The sequence below is a fragment of the Apodemus sylvaticus genome, chromosome 7 (genome assembly GCF_947179515.1).
Source record: "Apodemus sylvaticus chromosome 7, mApoSyl1.1, whole genome shotgun sequence".
In the NCBI taxonomy this organism is placed as follows: Eukaryota; Metazoa; Chordata; class Mammalia; order Rodentia; family Muridae; genus Apodemus; species Apodemus sylvaticus.
The window spans coordinates 101,662,645-101,677,843 of NC_067478.1; the positions used below are offsets into that span (position 1 = coordinate 101,662,645).

At 46.5% G+C, this 15,199-nt stretch overlaps 1 non-coding gene across 1 annotated transcript; it reads right to left on the bottom strand.

Moving 5' to 3' along the window:
• Positions 1–14,849: 14,849 nt before the first annotated feature.
• Positions 14,850–14,951, bottom strand: LOC127690250 (U6 spliceosomal RNA). Its single transcript, XR_007978989.1, has one exon. It is a non-coding gene; the product is annotated as a U6 spliceosomal RNA (small nuclear RNA).
• Positions 14,952–15,199: the final 248 nt, after the last annotated feature.

The following is a 15,199-nucleotide window of genomic DNA, read 5'->3' on the forward strand; positions in this document are numbered from 1 at the left end:
ATGCATGCATATACACATACGTACACACACGCACATACATACACACATACACACACATATATGCATACACACACATACACACACATACCACACACACATACACACACATACACACACATACACATACACACATGCATATACATACACGCACACATACACACACATGCACACATACACACATACACACATGCACACATACACACACATACACACACATGCACACACACATACACACATGCACGTACATACACACACATGCACATACATACACACATACATACACACATACACACACATGCACACACACATGCACATACACACATGCACACACATGCACACACACACACATACACACATACACACACATGCACACACACACATACACACATGCACGTACATACACATACACACATGCACATACATACACACATACATACACACACATGCACACACACATGCACATACATGCACACATACACACATACATACACCCACATGCACATACATACACACATACACATACATGCACACACACACATGCACATACATACACACATACACACACACACACACACACACGAGAGAGAGAGAGAGAGAGAGAGAGAGAGAGAGAGAGAGAGAGAGAGAGGAAACAAATCAATCTTTCTTTAAAGAAACTAAAGCGCAGCATGTGAATGAACCAGAAAGCATGCTCCTTCGTGTTTCTGCTTCAGGGTCTCCCGACTTTCTCGCCAATGATGGACAATAAACTGGAAGTGGAAGCCAAATGGATCCTTTCTTCCCTGTTATCTTTGCCCATGGTGTTTGTCACAGCAACAGAAATCAAACTAGAAACACAGAGAGATTCTGGCAGATAAGTTGCTCTCTGGGAATGGGAGCTGTTATGAGGCAGGGTCCGAGGCCTGGGAAAATGGGGCTGCTTTTCTTTTATTAGCTTTGGAACTTCAGAGACACCAGATTTTGTATTTGTTTTTTGTTTGTTTGTTGTTTTTGTTTTGTTTTGGGTTTTTGTTTTGTTTTGTTTGTCCTAGACCTTTTGAAAAGCAAAGCTCCTAAGAGGAAGAAAGTGGCAATAGGTCTTCTTAGTCATGTGACAAGAGAGTGATTAGCACCCCTGGTTGACAAGGACAGGTAGGGCAGTTAAAGGCCAGACCAGGCTAGCTCGTTTCCCAGGAGTGCCAGGCTTCAGAGGAAGCAGGAACCTGCACTTAAATTGAGGCTGGATCGCGTGCAGGAATCCAGGTATGGCATGTTGGTGATAAGCTCTGTGTCTTTGCTTGGGGGGATCAGGAGATGTTCTGGCTAGAGAGCTCTTTAAGCGGAAACAAGAACTCAAACGCAAGTTGACCACATGCAGAGCCCACGGCTCAAAGGAAGGCTCAACTTGTCTGCACCAACACTGAGTACACAGCAGAAACAACTCAGGTCTTGGGCCCTCTAAACTCCTGTAACTCAGTCTCCCATGACTTCCTACCTGCCCCAAGCTCCTGAAAGACTCAGGCATGGAATACGTGTGAAAATTAGGAAGCTAGCAATGCGCTAGTGGGGAGTACGTTCAGGGACAGTAGATTACAGGTGAGGTGGCAGCAAAAGAGGGAGAATGTTGGGGACAGGAAGGCCAAGCTGGTAGGGGATTGATGGGGATCCAGGAACAGGGGCATGGGGGCGGGGGGGCTTAGCCAAACTGAAGGTTCATGAAGAAGCTACCTGGAAATCTGTCATCTTCAACTCAAGTTAGACATGTAATAAAAGGTGATAGTGGCGGGCTGGGGTGCAGAATTCGGGGAGCTAAGGTTTAAGTGAAGGTGTCAGGTTAGTGAGGGGAATAAAGGGTAGGGGGCAGGTTAACGAGTCCTAAGGGTATAGGAAGAAATCTTGCAAAACCCCACAGATTCGTAAGCTGAAGTATTTTTAAAGCAGTTTGAAGACAGGGGTTCCATACGGGTGACCAGTGCTGCTCCCAGAAGACATGGCTATGCAGAAAAACTCTCAAGACCATGCACAGGTTATATCCGTATGAATTACGGGACAGGGAGGCCAGAGAGTTGTAGGCGTTGCTTGTGCTGGCCTGGCATAACTACTGGCTAGTAAGACTATTAAAGGCATCATACACTCCAGGAAAGAAAATCAATCTTGAACTGGCCAGGAAACCTCCCTCCCTGCTGGCCTGCTTTTACAGTGAAGAAAAGTTAGGAAGGCTTTCTGGGGGAGGAAAGACATCAGTGACTTTACCCAGTACTGGATTCTTCATGCTCCAGTAATGACCTACAAGCCCAGATGTCCTACTGGTGCAATGTGGTACGACTGTTCATGGTGGCAACCACCTGCTTTCTTGAATGATTTTGAGATCTGCTACACAGGAAGGGATTCATGCCTGATATTGTAACATGGTCAAAATCTATGACTACAGACGTTACAGGCCCCCGGGGAGCATCTATTGATGCTGTTTTGCCAAATGATGAGGTTGTCAAATTGCCTTCTATATTCATAAACTCGTACTTGAGCTTCCTGATTAAAAAAGAGAAAAGGGGACTCTCTCCTCTCCTCTCCTCTCCTCTCCTCTCCTCTCCTCTCCTCTCCTCTCCTCTCCTCTCCTCTCCTCTCCTCTCCTCTCCTCTCCTCTCCTCTCTTCTCCTCTCTTTTCTTCTTCTTCTTCTTCTTCTTCTTCTTCTTCTTCTTCTTCTTCTTCTTCTTCTTCTTCTTCTTCTTCTTCTTCTTCTCTCCTTTCTCCTTTTCTCTCTTATCTCTCTCCTTTCCTTCCTCCCTCTCTCCTCTCTCTCCCCTCTCCCTCTCCTTCCTCTCTCTTAATCTCTCCTCTCTCTCACCTCTCCTCTCTTTCTGTCTCTCATCTCTCATCTCTCTCCTTTCTCCTTTCTTTCTTCCCTTTCCTCTCTCTTCCTCTCCATCTCTCTCCTCTTTCTCAGTCTTTCTCCTCTCTATCTCCTTTCTGTCTGTCCTCTCTCCTTTCTCCTTCCTTCCCTTTTGTCTTTCTGCTCCCCTCCCTCTCTCTCCTCTCTCCCCTCTTTCTCAATCTCTCTCTCCTCCCTCTTTCTCACACACAGATGAATGAAATAAAGAAGTCTACACAATGAGATATGAATACACAATTAAGCAAGGAGACACCAGAAGTAAAACTTCAACAAGTCAAATAAAAAGTTCACGAATACCTCCCCCACCGAATGGGTGACAGGGAAAGCAGAGCAGCAAGCCTTGAGGACAAGGTAAGGGAATTGGAATAGTAAGTCAAAGACAAAAACAAATTAATAAGAAGGCACAAATGGAACATTTAAGGTCTATGGAACAATACGAAACACCAAATCTGTAAGCCATGGGCATAAGTGATGAATAATGCCATGCTAAAGAACATTTTCAACAAAATCATAGCAGATAATTTTCCAAATATAGTTTTAAATGTCCATCCAGATACAGGAAGAATATGAAATACCAAAGAAATAAGACCGGAAAATAAAGCCGAGCAGTGGTGGCGCACACCTTTAATCCCAGCACTTGGGAGGCAGAGGCAGGTGGATTTCTGAGTTCAAGGCCAGCTTGGCTACTCACTACTCACTACAGAGTAAGTTCTAGGACAGCCAGGGCTACACAGAGAAAACAAAACAAAACAAACAAACAAAAAAAACAAAAGACCAGAAAATAACATTCCCAGCCCATAGTATAATTAAAGAAAGTACTAGAAAGCTGCAAGAGAAGCCATCAACTAACATATAAGGACAGATGCATCAGGTTTCTCAGCATACACTTTAAAAGCCAAGGGGGCAGAGAGTGCTACATTTCAAGTTCTGAAAGAGAAAAGCTGCCAGCCCAGACTAATATACCCAATAAAATGATGTCAGAATTTGAGCAGAAAGAAAACACTCCTATGATATAAACAGGCTGATAGAATTCCTGACAGTTAAACAACAAGCGCTAAAGAACACAGACTCCTTCTGAGTCTTTGTCTTTGAAGCTGACAAGAGAGTCATTTTCAAGAGAGAGTGGAGTGGTACAGAACTTTAATCCCAGAACTCTGGAGGCAGAGGCAGGTGGGTCTCTGTAAGTTCCAGGACAGCCTGTTTTACAGTGTGAGTTCCAGGACATCTGGGGCTACACAGAGAAACCCTGCCTCGAAAAGTAAAAGAAAAAGGAGGAGCAGGAGGAAGGGGGAGGGGAGGGGAGGGGGAGGAAGAGGGGAGGGGAGGGGAGGGGTAGGGGAGGGAAGGGAAGGGGAGGAAGAGGGGAGGGGAGGGGAGGGGGAGGAAGAGGGGAGGGGAGGGGAGGGGGAGGAAGAAGGGAGGGGAGGAAGAGGAGGGGGGAAGGAGGAAGGGAGGAAGAGGAGGGGAGAAGGAGGAGGGGGAGGGTAGGGGAGGGGGAGGAAGAGGGGAGGGGAGGAAGAGGAGGGGGGAAGGAGGAGGGGAGGAAGAGGAGGGGAGAAGGAGGAGGGGGAGGGGAGGGGAGGAAGAGGAGGGGGGAAGGAGGAGGGGAGGAAGAGGAGGGGAGAAGGAGGAGGGGAGGGGAGGGGGAGGGGAGGAAGAGGAGGGGGAAGGAGGAGGGGAGAGGGAAGGGAGAAGGAGGGGAGAAGGAGGAGGGGAGGAGAGGGGGAGGGGAGGAAGAGGAGGGGAGAAGGAGGAGAAGAGGGGAGGGAGAGGGGAGGAAGAGGAGGGGAGAAGGAGGGGAGGGGGAGGGGAAGAAGGGGGGGAGGGGAGGAGGAGGAGGAAAGGGGGAGGGGAAGAAGAGGGGAGGGGAGGGAGAGGAGGAGGGGGACAGGGGGGAGGGGAGGAGGAGGGGAGAAGGAAGAGGAGGAGGACGAGGAGGAGGAGAAAAGAAAGAAAGTCCCAACTAAAATATTCTGGGCCCAGATGAATTAACTCTAAATTCTACTGTATCTTTGAAGAACTGTGGTCACATAAGTCCACAAAACAGAAGAAGAAGGAATGTTACCGAACCTTTTTTTATGAAGCCAGAGCTGCTCTGCTGCCAAAGTGGATAAAGATACAACAAAGGAAATTATACAGTGAACCCAGGAGCAAACATTCTCAATAAAACACTGAGTTCACTTCTAGAGGGGAAAAGTGAAGATACTGAGATGGGAGATCACACACCAGACACTGGCAAGCCTCGTCTGCTCCTAGGTTGGAAGAGTAATATTGTGGAAATGGCTACATTGAAAGGGTTGTTTACAGGTTCAATTTAATCCTTCAATCCTTCCAACGAGATTTGTTACAGAAGTAACTAGAAAAGGCAATCAGATAGAGATAGAGATAGAGATAGAGATAGAGATAGAGATAGAGATAGAGATATTCATATATGTATATATGAGACACCAAAGACCATGAATAGCCAAAGCAAACCTCAGCAGAGAGAACATTGTTAAAGGTATCAGAGGTTTAACTTCAGAGTCACGACAAGAACAGCCAGGTGCTGGCACAGTAACACACACACACCAGTGAGACAAAATAAAGGACCCAGATACAAACCTCGAAGCTACAGCCACCTGCTTTTTGACACACATTTTATAAATACATACTGAAGAAAAGACAACCACTTTGACAAATAGTGTGGGGAAACCTTGAACACACACACACACACACACACACCACACACACACACAACCTCCAAGTGGGTCAAGGACTTTAATGTAAAGTCTGGAGATGCAGGTATAGGAAAGGGCTTTCTCAGCAGGACGTCCGGCCTCAGGAAACCAGCCAAATGTTGAGCATGGCTTCCTGCTTGCATGAAGAGATGCCTTATAGAAGGAGAGAAAAAAACCTGCCCTAACTATACATCTGACCAAGGATTAATTCCTGGAATATATGAAGAATTCAAAAACCTAAACAAGAAACCAAACAGCCCAATCAATCCATGGGCTAAATGAACAGGCAGTTTTCTGAAGGTAAAATACAAATGGCAAAAACACAAAAACAAAACTATAGAGGAAAAGGGTCCAAGCTCACTAGCTATCAGGAAAATGGACCTTTTGGTGGGGTTCTGCCTTACCCTAGTCAGGGTGAGAAACATTAAGAAACAAATGACAAATGCTAGTGGATATTCAGACAAAAGGGAACCCTTGCTATCTGCCCCTGGTCCTACTCAGGTCCCACCTGACTGTGTGTGCCGTGGATAGTGATGGGTTCCGTGTGTCTGCATCATTGTGACTGTGGGTTATAAATAGATTATCTGTTATAAACAGTATTATGATTTTTAAAATATCTGTAGCGTTACTAAATCCGGTCCTGCCTCTGAGAAGGCTACTGTGCATCCTTTTCATGCCTTACCTTACCAACTCTGAACCTTACACCCAACCCTAATAAGCTCTGTTGTGCCGGAGGCTGGCTCCACAGCTGTCCAGGTCGCGCCCCTCGAACTATCTCTCTGCAGTTCGGAGCCACGGACTGAAGCAAAGGCCCAGCTTGCTTGCTTTCCACGCTGCAGCCACAAGAGGGCGCGCTGTGACAGCTCTGCGGGCATCGCGGTAGCTGCAGAGCCTAGCCAGGTAACTCCATAGTTATAAACCCAATTTTAAAAGGTTAGGAATTCATGAAATTCTTAGACAAATGGATGGAACTGGAGAACATCATACTAAGTGAGGTAACCCAGACTCAAAAGATCAATCATGGTATGCACTCACTAATAAGTGGATATTAGCCTGGAAAATTGGAATACCCAAAACATAATCCACACATCAAATGATGTACAAGAAGAACGGAGGAGTGGCCCCTGGTTCTGGAAAGGCTCAGTGCAGCAGTGTAAGGCAAAACCAGAACAGGGAAGTGGGAAGGGGTGAGTGGGGGAACAGGGGGATGGAAGAGGGCTTATGGGACTTTAGGGGAGTGGGGGGCCAGAAAAGAGGAAATCATTTGAAATGTAAATAAAAAATATATCGAATAAAAAAAAAGGTTAGGAGGCATGCAAGAGTGCAGGAAAACCACGGCTTGGAGAGAAAATCAACTATGAAAACTGACTGAGAACTGGCACAGGCTTGACAAGCAGCAGGTTAGAATTAGGAGACAAGGTCATTAGTACAGCAGTCGCTATGTTCAGGAAGTCAGAGAAAAGACTACAGCTGGACACATGAAGGACAGTTTTCAAAACTAAATCAAGGGCTTAGGATGCAGGTCAGCTTTGTGCCGAAGGCTGAGAGCTGGGGTTGGAGCATGAGGAACAGAAAAAGAGAAGTAGGGGGGGGAGAGGGGAGGGAAGAAAGGGGAGGGAGAAGGGAAGAAGGAGGAAAGGGAGGAGGGGAAGGAGGAGGGGGAAGGAAGAGGGGGAAGGAGGAGAAAGGAGGAGGGGGAAAGGAGAAAGGGGAAGGAGGGGGAAGGAGGAGGGGGAAGGAGGAGGGGGAAGGGAGGAAGAGGAAGGAGGAGGGAGGAGGGGGAAGGAGAAGAGGGAAGGAGGAAGGGGAAGGAGGAGAAAGGAGGAGGGGGAAAGGAGGAGGGGGAAGGAGGAGAGGGAAGGAGGAGAGGGAAGGAGGAGGGGGAAGGAGGAGAGGGAAGGAGGAGGGGGAAGGAGGAGAGGGAAGGAGGAGGGGGAAGGAGGAGAGGGAAGGAGGAGGGGGAAGGAGGAGAGGGAAGGAGGAGGGGGAAGGAGGAGGGGGAAGGAGGAGAGGGAAGGAGGAGGGGGAAGGAGGAGAGGGAAGGAGGAGGGGGAAGGAGGAGAGGGAAGGAGGAGGGGGAAGGAGGAGAGGGAAGGAGGAGGGGGAAGGAGGAGAGGGAAGGAGGAGGGGGAAGGAGGAGAGGGAAGGAGGAGGGGGAAGAAGGAGAGGGAAGGAGGAGGGGGAAGGAGGGGAAGGAAGAGAAAGGAGGAGGGGGAAGGAGGAAGGGGAAGGAAGAGAGGGAAGGGGAAGGAAGCAGAGGCTTTGTGCCTGAGGCGACTTGACATTTGGGAGGAATTGAGTATTTGTGGGTGGAGGCAGGGTGGGGATAGAAGTGGCCTTAGAAACACCTAAAATACCTGTTTTACATAGCAAAGCAGACCTGGCCTCCAGGTTCTCCCAGCATCCCTCAGTTCCTACCTGTTGCAGGATCAGGCCATACCCATCCCCCTACCCTGAACTTTGCAGCCCAGGGGCTGAGCTGCCCCTTTCCCCCAGAGGTTCTTCCCTACATAATCCAGACCTTTTGGTTACCTGCTAGCTCTGCCCCTCTGCCTGCCTCTCTCTGCCCCCTCTTCCTCCTTTGCTCTTTTTGTACTTCTGGACTCTAGCCTGCTGTACCTGGTCCCTCTCTCTCTCTTCCCCTTGCCCTTCCCCTCTCCCCACATGGTTCAGGTTCATGACCACTCTGGACTCTCCCAGATAAGTCTGCCCCTGGCTATGTTCTCCCACATAAACTTTCTTCTCCGCCATACAACACCTAGGAGCAGGCATGTCCTTCCTTTCCTTTTTATTTCTTTCTTTCAGTCAGTGGCCACTACTGAAGCCACTGGAGCCTGCAGCCCTGGGCAGATCCAGGCAGAGTAGAGGGAGAGGGAAAGGCCTTCAGGTAAATGTTAGGGCTGGGCCAAGAGGAAAGGGAGTGGGAAGGATGGAGAAGAGGAAAGAATTGACAGAGAATCTCTCCAAGGGGAGAGATCAAAGGGAAAGGAGCAAGAGTTTGAGTGGTGCCCTAATGGGAAAAGCTGGAATCCGTCACCAGGTCTAGGAAGCAGTCTGGCTTGGAAGGAAAGAGGTGCTGGCTGGCAAGGGCTAGAACTCTCCTTATCTTGTTCAGTGAAGACGGCTGACTGGAAAGGAAGACAATTTGAGGCGGCAGTTGCTGTCCAGCCAGCTAGAGGAAGTTTATTTAGTGCCCGGCATTCTTAGTTCCAGGATTTGAAAAGTAGCACACCATTGGCAGAGATGGCAGCAGTTTTAATGGCAAGATAAAGAGCGTGAGCACGGCAGCTTAGGACAAGGGTCAGATTTGAGAAGAGGGAGATGAAGTTTAGGAGACTGGCTGGATGATTTTTTTGTAGAGCAGGAGAACAGGTGGAGATTAAGAACAGAGGGGAAGGGCAGCGGGAGCCAAGCCAGGTGAAGACCGGATATGAGGAAACTGAGACCATATTCCATCGTGCTGGAGGAGATGTTGAAGATCTCTGACTTGTAAATCGAACATGCTGCCCTCAGATCAAAAACAAACAAAAATGTCCATCGCAGAGGAGACAGCACACAATCTGACCATGTTTCAATAGAGCACAAGGTGTCTGGGCTTGACCGCCCCTTTGAAGACGATGGCGGTCCAGTGGTCATTTGGTAGAGTGAGGAAGGAAATTTTGAAATGGACAGGCTCTGGTCCATTTGGTGAAGGGGAATTCTCCCTAGACCAGTGGTTCTCAACCCATGGGTAGTGATCCCTTTAGGAATCAAAATGACCCTTTCACAGGGGTTGCCTTAGACCATTGGAAAACTCATATTTATACTATGATTCATAACAGGAACAAAATCACAGTTATAAAGTTAAAAACATCCATGGGTAAGGTCACCACCACATGAGGTCATGGCATTAAGAAGGTTGAGAACCAGTCACTGCCATAGATAAAGACAGACAGCATCCACAGATCCTTAGGAGGGACATAAATAGTACAACTACAGAAAATTCCATAACCTGTGCCAGGATTTCTGGGAAGTCTGCTTGGTGGGCAGTCAGAAAGAGATCTTGTCACCTGGTGGTGGCTAAATGGTCCCTGTAAGAGTTTCTCAAGAAGAAAGGGGTACAACGAGTTCATGGGGTCAACAGGAAGGATGAAAGAGCAGAGGGGGACGACGATGGAGAGCCCAGACTCAACTCCCTGTGCAGACCACCAGTGTCACGGCAGTGGGAAAGCTGGAAAGTGGGTGAGGACCTCGATGCTGGCTCTGAGCTGGGAACCAAAATGGGCTGGCCATCTGCTTACAAGCTGCAGTCCATTCAGGACAGACAATACCGGGGAGAGAGACGGAAAAGTTAGTTTCCTTTTATGGCCTGCAATTGTTCAGTGTGTGTGTGTGTGTGTGTGTGTGTGTGTGTGTGTGTGTGTGTGTGTGTGTTGGAGGGGGAGAGGGAAGGGGAGGTGACCAGTGAGTCAGCTAAAGACTATCAACTGATCTAGAGGCATCAATCATTAGCAGCAGCCAGGTTGGGAGAGGGGGCAACCACGGAGTGAGTAGTACAAGAATCCAGAGAAACAGGTTGCTTTAGTTCTAGGAACCAAGTAACTTCCAGCTTGGGGTTTGTCATGGTTCAATTAAAATGAAGGCGCTTTACAAGAAAATGGCTGTATTTGACATCTAGATCAACAGAGCGTGAAGTCACAAAAACAAGCATAAATTTTGTGGGTCATTACAAGTAATGGGAGGGATCTTTGATCCCTGAACTCCTGAAGGTCGACCGTGGTGGAAATGGCGTCATACAATGAATGCCCACCCAGAACCCAAGTAGCAGCCATAGAAAACCTTGCCCCAGACGTTCACAGCCCACCACCTACCTGGCCACCGTAGCCCCAGGTTTGCCTCCCAGACAGCTTGTCAAAGTCCTCACGTGGGTATCTAGATTTAAATCAACAGCTCTCTAAATGTCTCCAAAAGGTCACTAAACCTTCTTCTAAAGCCAGTTGCTTCAAGATGGTGGGGAATATGGTAAAACCCGGGGATCCCAAAATCCAAATCCCTTATAGCATTCTGTTTTATGTAAAATGAGTTCCTTCATATAAAACATTGCTTTGGAGAATACTATGACAGTGGGTGAGCATTTTGGAGATCCACAGATGGTAGTTTTGGGGAAAGTACCACATAAAAAATCTTTTTTTTTCTGCTTTGCACTTTTATCTTTTTTTTATTAGATATTTTCTTTATTTACATTTCAACTGTTATCCCCTCTAAAAACACCCTATCCCATCCTCCCACCCCATGCTCACCAACCCACCCATTCCCACTTCCCTGTCCTGGCATTCCCCTATACTGGAGCATCAAGCCTTCTCAGGACCAAGGACCTCTCCTCCCTTTGATGTCCAACAAGGCCATTCTCTGCTGCATATGCAGCTGAAGCCATGGGTCCCTCCATGTGTACCCTTTGGTTGGTAGTTTAGTCCCTGGAAGCTCTGGGGGTACTGGGTGGTTCATATTGTTGTTCCTCCTATGGAGCTCCAAACCCCTTCAGCTCCTTGAGTCCTTTCTCTAGCTCCTCCATTGGGGACCCTATGCTCAGTCCAATGGTTGACTGAGAGCATCCACCTCTGTATTTGTCAGGCACTGGCAGAGCCTCTCAGCTGTATCAGGCGCCTGTCAGCAAGTGCTTGTGGGCATCCACAATAGAATCTGGTTTTTGTGACTGTATATGGGATGGATCCCCAGGTAGGGCAGTCTCTGGATGGTCTTTCCTTCACTCTCTGCTCCACACTTTGTCTCTATATCTTCTCCCATGGGTATTGTGTTCCCCCTTCTAAGAAGGACCAAAGTAGCCATACTTTGGTTTTCCTTCTTCTTGAGCTTCATTTGGTCTGTGAATTGTATGTTAGATATTCCAAACTTCAAGGCTAATATCCACTTATCAGTGAGTGCATACCATGTGTGTTCTTTTGTGATTGGGTTACCTCACTCAGGATGATATTTTCTAGTTCCATCCATTTGCGTAAGAATTTCATGAGTTCATTGTTTTTAATAGCTATATAGTATTCCATTCTATAAATTTACTTCATTTTCTGTATCCATTCCTCCATTAACGGACATCTGAGTTTTTTCCAGCTTCTGGCTATTATAAATAAGGCTGCTATGAACATAGTGGAGCATGTGTCCTTATTACATGTTAGAGAATCTTTTAAGTATATGCCCAGGAGTGGTATAACAGGGTCCTCTGATAGGACTATGTCCAATGTTCTGAGGAACTGCCAAACTGATTTCCAGAGTGATTGTACCAGCTTGCAATCTCACCAGCAGTGAGGGAGTGTTCCTCCTCTTTCTCCACATCCTTGCCAGTACCTGTTGTCACCTGAGTTTTTGATTTTAGCCATTCTAACTGGTGTGACGTGAAATCTCAGGGTGGTTTTGATTTGCATTTCCCTGATGACAAAAGATGTTGAACATTTCTTTAGGTGCTTCTCAGCCATTCAGTATCCTTCAGTTCAGAATTCTTTGTTTAGCTCTGTACCCCATTTTAAATGGGGTTATTAGGTTCTTTTCAGTCTTACTTCTTGAGTTCCTTGTATATATTGGATATTAGCTCTCTATCAGATGTAGGTTTGGTAAAGATCTTTTGCTAATTTGTTGGTTGCCACTTTGTCCTATTGACATGTCCTTTGCCTTACAGAAACTTTGTAATTTTATGAGGACCCATTTGTCAATTCTTTTTTTTTAAGATTTTATTTATTTATTATATATAAGTACTCTGTAGCTGCTTTCAAACACATCAGAGGAGGGCATCAGATCCGAATACAGATGGTTGTGAGTCACCATGTGGTTGCTGGGAATTGAACTCAGGACCTCTAGAAGAACAGTCAGTGCTTTTAACCACCGTGCCATCTTTCCAGCCCCCATTTATCAATTCTTGATCTTAGAGCAAAAACTATTGGTGTTCTGTTCAGGAAATTTTCCCCTGTGCCCATGTGCTTGAGACTCTTTCCCACTTTCTTTTCCATTAGTTTCAGTGTGTTTGGTTTTATGTGGAGGTCCTTGATCCACTTGGATTTGAGCTTTGTATAAGGAGATGGATCGATTTTCATTCTTCTGCGTGCTAGCCACCAGTTGAACCAGCACCATTTGTTGAAAAGGCTATCTTTTCAACCATTGGATGGTTGCAAATCCTTTGTCAAAGATCAAGTGACCATAGGTGTGTGGGTTCATTTCTAGGCCTTCAATTCTATTCCATTGATCTGCCTGCCTGTCACTGTACCAATACCATACAGTTTTTTATCACTATTGCTTTGCACTATTGCTTGAGGTCTGGAATGCTGTTTACCCCAGAAGTTCCTTTACTGTTGAGAATAGTTTTAGCTATCCCGGGTTTTTTGTTATTCCAGATGAATTTGAAAATTACTCTTTCTAACTCTATGAAGAATTGAGTTGGGATTTTGATGGGGATTGCATTGAATCTGTAGATTGCTTTTGGCAAGATGGCCAATTTTACTACATTAATCCTGCCAATCCATGAACATGGGAGATCTTTCCATCTTCTGAGATCTTCTTCTGTTTCTTTCTTCAGAGACCTGAAGTTCTTGTCAAACAGATCTTTCACTTGTTTGGTTAGAGTCACACCAAGATACTATATATTGTTTGTGGCTATTGTGAAGGGTGTCTTTTCCCTAATTTCTTTCTCAGTCTGTTTATCCTTTGAGTATAGGAAGGCTACTGATTTGTTTGAGTTAATTTTACATCCAGCCACTTTGCTGAAGTTGTTTATCAGCTGTAGGAGTTCTCTAGTGGAGTTTTTTGGGTCACTTAGGTAGACTATCATGTCGTCTGCAGGAGACAGCAGGTGTTGGAGAGGGTGTGGAAAAAGAGGAACACTCCTCCACTGCTGGTGGGGTTGCAAATTGGTACAACCACTCTGGAAATCAGTCTGGCGGTTCCTCCGAAAACTGGGCACCTCACTTCCAGAAGATCCTGCTATACCACTCCTGAGCATATACCCAGAGGATTCTCCACCATGTAATAAGGATACATGCTCTACTATGTTCATAGCAGCCCTATTTATAATTGCCAGATGCTGGAAAGAACCCAGGTATCCCTCAACAGAAGAGTGGATGCAAAAAATGTGGTATATCTACACAATGGAGTACTATTCAGCCATTAGAAACAATGAATTCATGAAATTCTTAGGCAAATGGATGGAGCTAGAGAACATCATACTAAATGAGGTAACCCAGACTCAAAATGTGACTCATGGTATGCACTCACTAATAAGTGGATATTAACCTAGAAAACTGGAATACCCCAAACATAATCCATACATCAAATGAGGTACAAGAAGAAAGGAGGAGTGGCCCCTTGTTCTAGAAAGACTCAGTGAAGAAGTATAGGGCAAAACCAGAACGGGGAAGTGGGAAGGGGTGGGTGGGAGGACAGGGGGAGAAAAGGGGGCTTATGGGACTTTCGGGGAGTGGGGGGCTAGAAAAGGGGAAATCATTTGAAATGTAAATAAAAAATATATCGAATAAAAAAAAAAAGAAAAAGAAAAACACAAAAAGAAAAGAGACCAGAAGATGAGCTCCATGGCTCTCTGTTCTCGTGGAGACCACTTCTCCTTGAGATGTTTGTCTCACGTTCCCTTCATTTCTCAGTTTCTCCTTTGTCCTGATGAAGTTCACGTCTGCTTAGTCCACAGCTTTAATCTTCACTGACTTGAAATGACAGACTTGGAGCCACTGTCTCAGGTGGATTGTAGGGATGGTGCTGATGCTAAGGTCCTGTTGCCCAGTTAGGCTTTTTTTTTCTTTAGATATTTTCTTTATTTACATTTCAAATATTATCTCCTTTCCTAGTTTCCTCTCCAAAAACACCTTATCCCATCCTCCGCCGCTTACCAACCTATCCACTCCCCCTTCCCTGTCCTGGCTTTCCCCTACACTGCGCATCAAGGCTTCTCTCAGGACCAAGGGCCTCTCCTCCCTTTGATGCCCAACAAGGCCATCCTCTGCTGCATATGCAGCTGGAGCGATGGGTCCTTCCATGTGTACTCTTTGGTTGGTGGTTTAGTCCCTGGGAGCTCTGGGGGCACTAATTGGTTCATATTGTTGTTCCTCCTATGGGACTGCAAACCCCCTAAACTCCCTCGGTCCTTTCTCTAGCTCTTCCATTGGGGACCTTGTGTTCAGTCCAATGGATCCCGCTGAAAGCATCCACCTCTGTATTTGTTAGGTATTGGCAGAGCCTCTCAGGAAACAGCTATATCAGGCTCCTGTCAGGAAAAAATAGGGAACGCTTCACGAATTTGCGTGTCATCCTTGTGCAGGGGCCATGGTAATCTCTATATCATTCCAATTTTAGTATATGTGCTGCCGAAGACCCCAATTGGGTCTTAATCTATTGGTAAAGATGTCACAGGCTAATTGCTGGGCAGAAAGAAAAGGCGGGACTTCTGGTGCCCCACAGGCAAGCTAGCAGATGCAGGAGACAGAGGAAAGGAGTTTTTCTGACATGCTTTGGAGGGAGAAAAACCAAACAGTCAAGTGAGCTCTTGGGCGGAGTGACTGTAGGCCACTTCTCTAGGTGGGAGGTTGAGGTGTTGACCTGAGACTAAAGGTGACTGAGCAACTG